General features: G+C 42.6%; 1 non-coding gene across 1 annotated transcript; it reads left to right on the top strand.

Moving 5' to 3' along the window:
- The first annotated feature begins 8,136 nt into the window (after positions 1-8,136).
- LOC113614505 (small nucleolar RNA SNORA75) lies at positions 8,137-8,270 on the top strand. Its single transcript, XR_003430663.1, has one exon. It is a non-coding gene; the product is annotated as a small nucleolar RNA SNORA75 (small nucleolar RNA).
- The last annotated feature ends 444 nt before the right edge of the window (positions 8,271-8,714 follow it).

Here is an 8,714-nt window from a genome sequence, read left to right as displayed (position 1 = left end):
TACTGTAGAGCACAGGAAACTGTATTCAATATCTTGTAATACCTATAATGGAAAAGAATATGAAAAAGAACAGATATACATGTGTATAACTGAATCACTTTACTGTACACCTGAAACTAACACAACAGTGTGAGTCAACTACAGTTCAATTAAAACCGATTCATTAAAAAAGACTCATTCTCTACTCTGACTGGGTTACATTTAACATGTGAGCTCTGATTATGGGGGTTTCACTTGGACATGATCTTGAAGACGTCTTTAGGCGGATAATGTGAGACATAACATGCTATTTTTGTTCTTTTTTTTGGCCACACGGCATAGGGGATCTTAGTTCCCTGACCAGGGATCAAACCCATGCCCTCTGCAGTGGATGTGTGGAGTCTTAACCACTGGATGGCCAGGGAAGACCCAACCTGCTACTGTGAGGGCAGTGGACTCCAGTATGATTTTGAAAAATTTGGTAAACAGAAATGCTTTTCATAAAGCATTTTGTTTGCTTGAATAAGGCCCACTGGTGGAGACACCTGAGGCCACCTCCTCCAAGGAATCTTGTCTTCCAGCCCCTCCCCCTATAGCCCCTGTTGCAGTAGGACAGTCATGGAACACCTGTGTCCACGGAGTGCTTCACGCCAAATGTCCTCTGGGGTACGTTGCCCAGGAGGAACTAGGTCGATACCGTAGATATCCAAGTTCCACATCTTTCTTGCCAACTGAAGAACAAAAAGCTATGCTAGCTGCAAGACTGCCTACCTTGAAGCGTCAGAGATGCTGCTTCCGAGAATAAGAAGGGTGAGAAAATCTGCCATTTGGGGCACTGAGTTGTGCAAAGTACTTCCTAGTGCAAATGTGATTTCTGAGAAGCCAGCTTTCTCAGGGGAGTAAGGAGAGATACGGGGGTCTGTGACTTTGTGAGCCACGTGTGTAAGAGACCCACACTCAGCTTTCCCTACAGGCTGGCCTTTGGTTTCTCTCTTACCCTGACTTTTGTATCCTTTTCTCTCTCCCATGACATTATAATAGGCTGTGTCACAAGATCTCATTGAGGGAGCCTAGCAAAATTAGAACTCTGGGAGTATAGCTAGAATTCAAGGGACCTGACAGGCTTAGAAAATGGACCCAGTGGACACATCCATGATAACCCGTGGGAAACAGAAGATGCAAGTTCAACTCATAATCTTTCTCCCCCAAATACAATTTTGTTCTAGAGTTTCCTACCTCAGTTTGTGGCACCACCAGCCATTCTGTTGTGAAAATAGAAACCTCGGTGTCATTCTCGAAACTCACTTCCTCCAATCCATCACTAACTTCTCTCCATATGACTTCCTAAGTAGATCTTAAATTTCTCAATTTTTCTCCATTTACACCACCAGCCAAGGGACTACCACCTCTTGAATAAACATTTAAAATACCAGGACTTTCCTGGTGGCGCAGTGGTTGGGAATTCGCCTGCCAGTGCTGGGGAAGCGGTTTCGATCCCTGGTCCTGGAGGATCCCACATGCTGCGGAGTGGCTAGGCCCACGTGCCACGGCTGCTGGGCCTGCGCTCTGGAGCCCGCGTGCCACAACTACTGAGCCTGCGTGCTGCAACTGCTGAAGCCTCTGCGCCTAGAGCCCATGCTCCGCGACAGGACAGGCCACCGCAATGAGAGGCCTGCGCACCACAGCGAAGAGTGGCCCCTGCTTGCTGCAACTATAGAGGGCCCGCTCACAGCAGAGACGACCCAAAACAGCCAAAAATTAATTAATTCGTTAATTAATTAATTTTTAAAAAATGACCTCCTAACAGCTCTGCCTATATCTGCTCTAACATTATTTCTCACTTGCCAATTCATTCTCCACTCTGTATTCAAGAGGTCTTTTCTAAATGAAATTGTACCTTGGGCACCCGCCCCCGATTCTGTCAATATTTTTCCACAGAATTTAGAATTGAAAGAAAAATGCTTAAGAGAACCTCAATGGCTTTGCATGGTCCAGATTTCTACTCCTCTACAAACCCAATTTTTCACCCTCGTCATACAGACATTGGCTCAGACCTTCCTGTTTACCGTAGCTTTATCCAGGTAAAAGATTTTATATATAGTGTCCTCTCTGCTTTAAACACTCTCCCCCATCTGGCAACATTCTTTTAATCCTACAGGTAGGACCAATCATCCCTGTCTTGGGAAGTATTCCTTTACTTCTCTGATTAGACCAAATAACCTCCCATTGCTCTCCCAGTATTTATTTCATCTACTTCATGGAGCCAGTCACATTGTTTGGGTGATTATTTGATTCATTTCTTTCTCTACCACCAAACCATATGTCCCATGAGGTCTGCTATCTCAGCCCGCAGGCAGAGGTATACTCTCATTAGTTGTTAAATGATTGAATAACCGCTGCATCCTTCCTGATGCTCCTGGGCTGCCTAAGACTCTCAGCACTTTTTTGCAGCCCTGAGATGAGGACTAAATTTTCCACCCTTCCTGGTATAAAATGGGTGGAAGGTTAGATTTAGTTTGAGTTACAGAAAATAAAGAACTGTGACAATTTTGGGACACTTGAATTAAGGTCACAGAATCATATCTGCTATATAGACAGACAGTCCCCAACTTACGATGGTTTGACTTAATGATTTTTTTTGACTTTACGATGGCGCAAAAATGATACACATTCATTAGAAATCATACTTCAAATTTTGAATTTTGATCTTTTCCCTGGCTAGTGATATGCTATACGACACTCTCTCCTGATGCTGGCCGGGGATAGCCACAGCTCCAGCCATGAGATCAGGAGGGTAAAAGACCAATACACTCACAACCATTCTGTATCCAGACAACCATTCTGTTTTTCACTTTCAGTACAGCATTCAATCAATTACATGAGATATTCAACACTTCGTTATAAACTGGGCTTTGTGTTAAATGATCTTGTCCAACTGTAGGCTAGAATGTAAGTGTTCTGAGCACAGTAAAGGCAGGCTAGGCTAAGCTATCATATTCAAGAGGTTTGATGTATTAAATGCATTTTAACTTATGATATTTTCAACTTACGATGAGTTTACCGGGACATAACCCCATCGTAAGTGAAGGAAGATCTGTACTTGCTGAGGAGGACACCCTTATTCTTCCTGTTTTCAAAGACAAGTTCATTTTCTGCACCGTATGCAGGAAGAAACAAAAGAGCATGTAACACCAAAACCATCTTCCAAAGATGTAGCTCTGTTTTGATGGAAGTCCCTTTCCTCCTAATAAGCACTCCGTTAGTTAGGGTTAACACTTCCTGCTGGATCAAAGAGACTCTCAAATGTATAAAGGCTCAAACGCAGTGAAAGCTTATTTCTGCCTCAAAAGACAGTCCAAGGTGGCGTTCCAGGGTTGGAAGCTGATCTTCTCCACACAGTGATTCAGGCACCAGGTCCTTTCCATCTTGAGGCTTCACAATCCCCTGGCCTCGGCGTTGTCCGCACTTAGCGGGAGAAGGGCTAAGAAAGCATGCATAAGGCCCACACAATCCTTAAGGCCTTGGCCTGGAAGCGTACATAGCACTTCGCCACCCATTCTAATGACAATGATCAGATCCAGATACAATGGGGGAGGGGTAATGGGAAAATGTAGACTGGGACAATGTCTCCAGGTGGGAATCTACCTGCCTGCAGCAACTCTATACTATGGAAAAGGAGAATAAGTATAAGTTTGGGAGGACAGCTAGACATTTTTGCCCAAAATACCCTGGGTTTGGATAAGAAAAAACCAGGAGAACTTGGACGTAGAAAAAAAGAGTGTTAAAAACTGCTATGTGCAGAGTACAGTGCAAAGGAAAACGAGTGGGATATTATCCACACCCTCTAGGAGTTCAGGCCAGGGAGGAAAGGGACAAATGCACAGTTAACTATAATATAAGATACGTACATAGGCGTATGTATGTGTTCAATTTTTTGATGAATATAAGAATTTTCAAACCTTTAGGATATGCTCAGATCTGAAGAATTATCTTCATTTTCTTGAGATGATTGTCAAGCACTGGGTTTTCTGGGTGCCAGAGGAATATTACCCTGCAAACGTAACTTGTTTTACAGGAGAAGCATGGCATTTGAGACCGCTTATTACCTGTCAAATAACCTTGACACTTTAGTTTTCTGTGAATTGAGGGTATATTTAATATGTAAGGTAGTAAATTTTCATGGTAAAAGAAAAAATCTTTGTAAACTAAGCAAGATCACAAAGGCACCACAATAGTGGATGATCCGGCATGAAAATGGAAAAATATCATGTACCTGAACAATTCTATAGAATGAGATTATGTTTAAAGTACCAAGAGGAAAGAGTTGGCTTTAATTAGTTATGTTTTCTCAAACACTGATAAGAGTAGTAATAGTAGTAGTAGCAGTTGTAATATATTCATCAAGAACTGTTCTCACATTAATTTGAATTTTCTCGTGGGATCAGAGCACCAGTATGAGGCTGGGTAGTATTATGTCGTCACGTTTTCAGGCCCAGATTAGTAAAGAAACTTCCCCTAGTTCATTTATACTGTAAGAGATAGAACTTAAATTTGAACCCAAGTCCTGAGTTTCAGAACTTGAACCCAACCCAACTCCCCAAAATTCTACACTAAGGAGTTTTCACTTGCAAATCCATGCAACTCTATGCAACTCAAAGGGAAACAGAAATGACACAGAATCATGAAACATTTTCAATCAAACCTATCTTCCTGTCTCTCAGAAGTAATAAACAGTGCAAACACTTATAATATAAAAAGCAATTGTTCAGGGGTTTAATATCCAATCTCTTCTATCCAACTTCTCAACATTGCAGTCAGTGGTCCTGTTCTCTCTCCACACTCTCTCCCAAGACAATCTCATGGACTCCCTTGAATTAAAACGCTGTTGATTTCCATGGATTCAAACCTTCATCCATATTTTCTACCTGAGGGCTGAACCTTACCTCTGTGCCCCTGTTTCCTTTTGCCTAAAGTGACAAGGTTGTGTTCCACCGACAACCACGCAGACCCTGAATTCTCAATTCACCCCCCTAAACCCGCCCTCCTGCCCCAGTACGCTCTTGCCTTGGTGAAGGGCACCACCACCTACCCAGCTACTCAGGCCAGGTACCCGAAAGTCATCCTCATTTTCCAGCATCATCGCAAGCCACCGAGCCCAATCCAGAAGCAAGTTTTCTCAGTCCTGCGTCTAAAACGCGTATCCATTTCATGTTCTTCCCACCCGCACCACCGCCATGTCTGTACAACACCCCTTCTCTCCTGGAGGACGGGCACAGCCTCCTGACCTGACTCTTGGCTTCCACTCCTGCTGTGCTCAAAGCCAGCCTCCACAAGGCAGCAAGAGAGTTTCTTAAAATGTAAATAAGCCCATGATAGGTCCTTGCCTTAAACCTGCTTAAAGGTTCTGTTTGCAATTCAAATAAAATCCAAACCCCATAGAGCCCTGTAAGTTCCAGCCTGGATCTCACGTTTGACCCTGTGGACTTTTCGCTCCATGTTTGTCCTCCCCCAACATTGGCCATGACGTGTGTTGTTTACTATGTTCCTTCTCTCCTACTTCCCATCACCAAATCCTTCTCTTTTTCACATCATGGCTTGACTATCAGAAAGGCCTTCCCTGACCATCCTTCCTAAGAAAGATCCCCAACTCTGATTTGTTCCTTTATTTCACCCCCTTGCTCTTTCCCTTTGTAACATCTTCCAATAATTATGATATTTTTATTTGTCCATTTATTTACTAACCTTTCATCCATCTTCCCCACTTGGATGTAAGCTCCATAAGGGCAGGGGAGCTGCTTGCTTTGTCCATCACTGAATCACCGGTGCCAGGAACCGTGTCTGTCTTCTGGAAGGTGCCCAGTACATGTCTGTTAGTGAAGGAATGATGGTACACAAGAACAAGAAGATGAATAAATGAATAAATGAAAGAGGTGCATTTCTCTTTCATGTGAGGAAACTTTAACATAAATAAATTTGCTAGATAGAGATATAGCATAATATATAGACAGCTTACTCTTTTTTTTTATTTTTTATTTTTTTGCGGTACACGGGCCTCTCACTGTTGTGGCCTCTCCCGTTGCGGAGCACAGGCTCCGGATGCGCAGGCTCAGCGGCCATGACTCACGGGCCCAGCCGCCACCAGGGAAGCCCCACAGTAACTTTTTATAAGATCTCAAAACTTAGTGGCAGCAGTTAAATTTTCAGGAAGGAAAGCTGACTCAAAAGAGTAAGCTGTCGGGCTTCCCTGGTGGGCAGTGGTTGAGAGTCCGCCTGCCGATGCAGCGGACACGGGTTCGTGCTCCGGTCCGCGAAGATCCCACATGCCGCGGAGCGGCTGGGCCCGTGAGCCATGGCCGCTGAGCCTGCGCGTCCGGAGCCTGTGCTCCGCAACGGGAGAGGCCACAACAGTGAGAGGCCCGCGAACCGAAAAAAAAAAAAAGAAAAAAAAGTTACTGTGCTATCTACATGTAGTGGCACTTCTTCTTAGCACAGTTTCTCAATATAAAACGGTAGCTACTACTTTACTGAATATGAACCTGAACTAAATGAAGTGAATGTCAAGCATCTAGCACCATGTCTTATACATGAAATGTTAGTTTCTTAGAGAACACAGCCTGTGATCTAGACATTGATCCAGGAGCCAGAAGGACTTATTGCTATACTTGGGTTTCCCACTTACTTGCTCTCTGACCCCTTAGCCAGTCTTTTTCTTATTTCTTTACTTAAGGGAAATACTCCACCTTTTTCTACGTATAAAATTCTCTCTCACATATTAGCTTCTATAGCTAGTGTTATAGGATAATAATAAATTGCTTTAAGCCCTAATTTGGGGGCTTAAATCCATCATTGTCTCATCTGGGAAAAGTTTAAGGTAGTTTCTTAATGAACCTTAATAGTGGCAAGAGAAGCAAAAATTAAAATGCTAACTTTTTCCAAATGATATTCTAGTCCAATTTCCAAAATATGTCAATCTGTAATTTGTAACCACTTTTATTAAACATGGCTTTCAAAACTCTGCAAGCCCACCTTTTCCAACCTCTTAGTTAACTATTTAATAACTGCGTACAAGTGTTTGAGAATCACAAACCTGAAGGAATCTGCCCCAGGCCTACGGGCAGCACCTGTGTTTGGGTCAATGGAGTTTGCTGTCATATGTAATCAGTTGGCTCAGAAGGACTGCTAGGGGGTTAGACCTTTGTTTCTTTTGGGAGAGGAACTGTGCTTTGGGAAGACTGTCAAAGGAAGCTACCCTCCCACTTTCTAGAATCACACTGAGACTCCATCCTCCACTCTGAACACGTGAAAGGGTGACCAGCTAATGAAACCCCATCTCATCGTGATCTGGCATGAAGTAGAAAGTCAAGGGGACCTATTTAATAATCAGTAACTTCATTAAAAAGGAATCAGTTACCCTCATTTGGAAACATCTGGATGAATTATGAATACGCCCTATGGTAAGATCAGAAACTTACCATAGAAAACTTACGAAAGTTTTCAAGTTTATTAGAAGGAGGTCAGAACACGGAGAGCAATTAGTATTCTAAAATCTCCAGTTCTCCACTGGATCCTCATTTCCAAACTAAAGATGAAAGTAAGATGGAACTAGCTTTTTTTCTCCCCAAGTTAGACATCGAGGCAAAGAGATGTTATCGCTTTAATAACTGAACTGTAATCATGAACATGTTCACTGACTTAGGGAAAAATAATTCAACAAAGGCCCTCTGCCCTCCAAAAATCGCCACTTTTGGAAAAAGGCTGTAGGTCAAGTGAGAGAGATGAAAGATGGTCACACTCTCTTTGACAAGATTTGAACGATAGGAGAGGCCTTAAGAGAATGGCGGCTTCCACGTCCTGTCTCTTGAATACTCACCCTTGAAGCCTTGAGCCTACTATGACAGCCACATGTGGAGGTCATTTACAGTAGAGGGCAGCAAATTTTCTGTAAAGGGTCAGATAGTAAGTGTTTTGAAGGATATAGACAACATTTAAAGAGAGTAAACAGAAAGTAGACAACATTTAAACAAGTGTGTGTGACTGTGTGCCAATAAAGTTTTATGTATGGATACAAATTTGAATCTCATATAACTTTCAGACTTCATGGAGCTTTATTCTTCATATTTTTTTTAAAAAACACTAATACATTTTAAAACCTTTCTTGTCTTCTCATTGAGCTCCTTTCTGTCGATCGGTGACAGTTTAGGATTCTCACGAGAAGAAGAGACAATTCACAGAGCTAGCACTGTTGCCTTCTGTCTTCACAGAGGTATCTTCAGCTGTTTTGTGGGACATTCTGAAAAGAAAAGAAAAAAAAAAACCTTTCTTAGCTCACAGGCTGTACAACAGGCTGCAGACTGCTTTTGACAGAGAGAGAAAAAGATGTTCATGAGCCCTCAATTGTTCCAGCCCTCAGACATTTGCTTTCCCAGCTGAGACCCCAGCTACCAGGGCAAGATGAGTCATCTGCACTGTACCCTATCCAAGTTCTTGGTTCCCAGAGCATGAGATATGATAATAAAAATTTCCTTTAAGCCCTAATTTTGGCCGTAGTTTGTTAAGCAGCGGTAGATAATCTAACTGGGATAGCCCTTACAACAAAGACGACAATGAAAAGCTACATTTGATGTTGTTGAAAACTTGGTGACCATCTCACTGGTCTTATCCCTTACAAATGCCCTTTTCCCTTGGGCCACATGAATCAACAATTTTGACTGTACTGATCAAAATAAGTAATTTTC

Source organism: Aethalodelphis obliquidens, unplaced genomic scaffold (assembly GCF_003676395.1).
Source record: "Aethalodelphis obliquidens isolate GAN/ISIS:26980383/991018 unplaced genomic scaffold, ASM367639v1 scaffold97, whole genome shotgun sequence".
NCBI lineage: Eukaryota > Metazoa > Chordata > Mammalia > Artiodactyla > Delphinidae > Aethalodelphis > Aethalodelphis obliquidens.
Note: the sequence above shows the minus strand (reverse complement) of the source record. Positions and strands in the feature narration are given on the sequence as shown.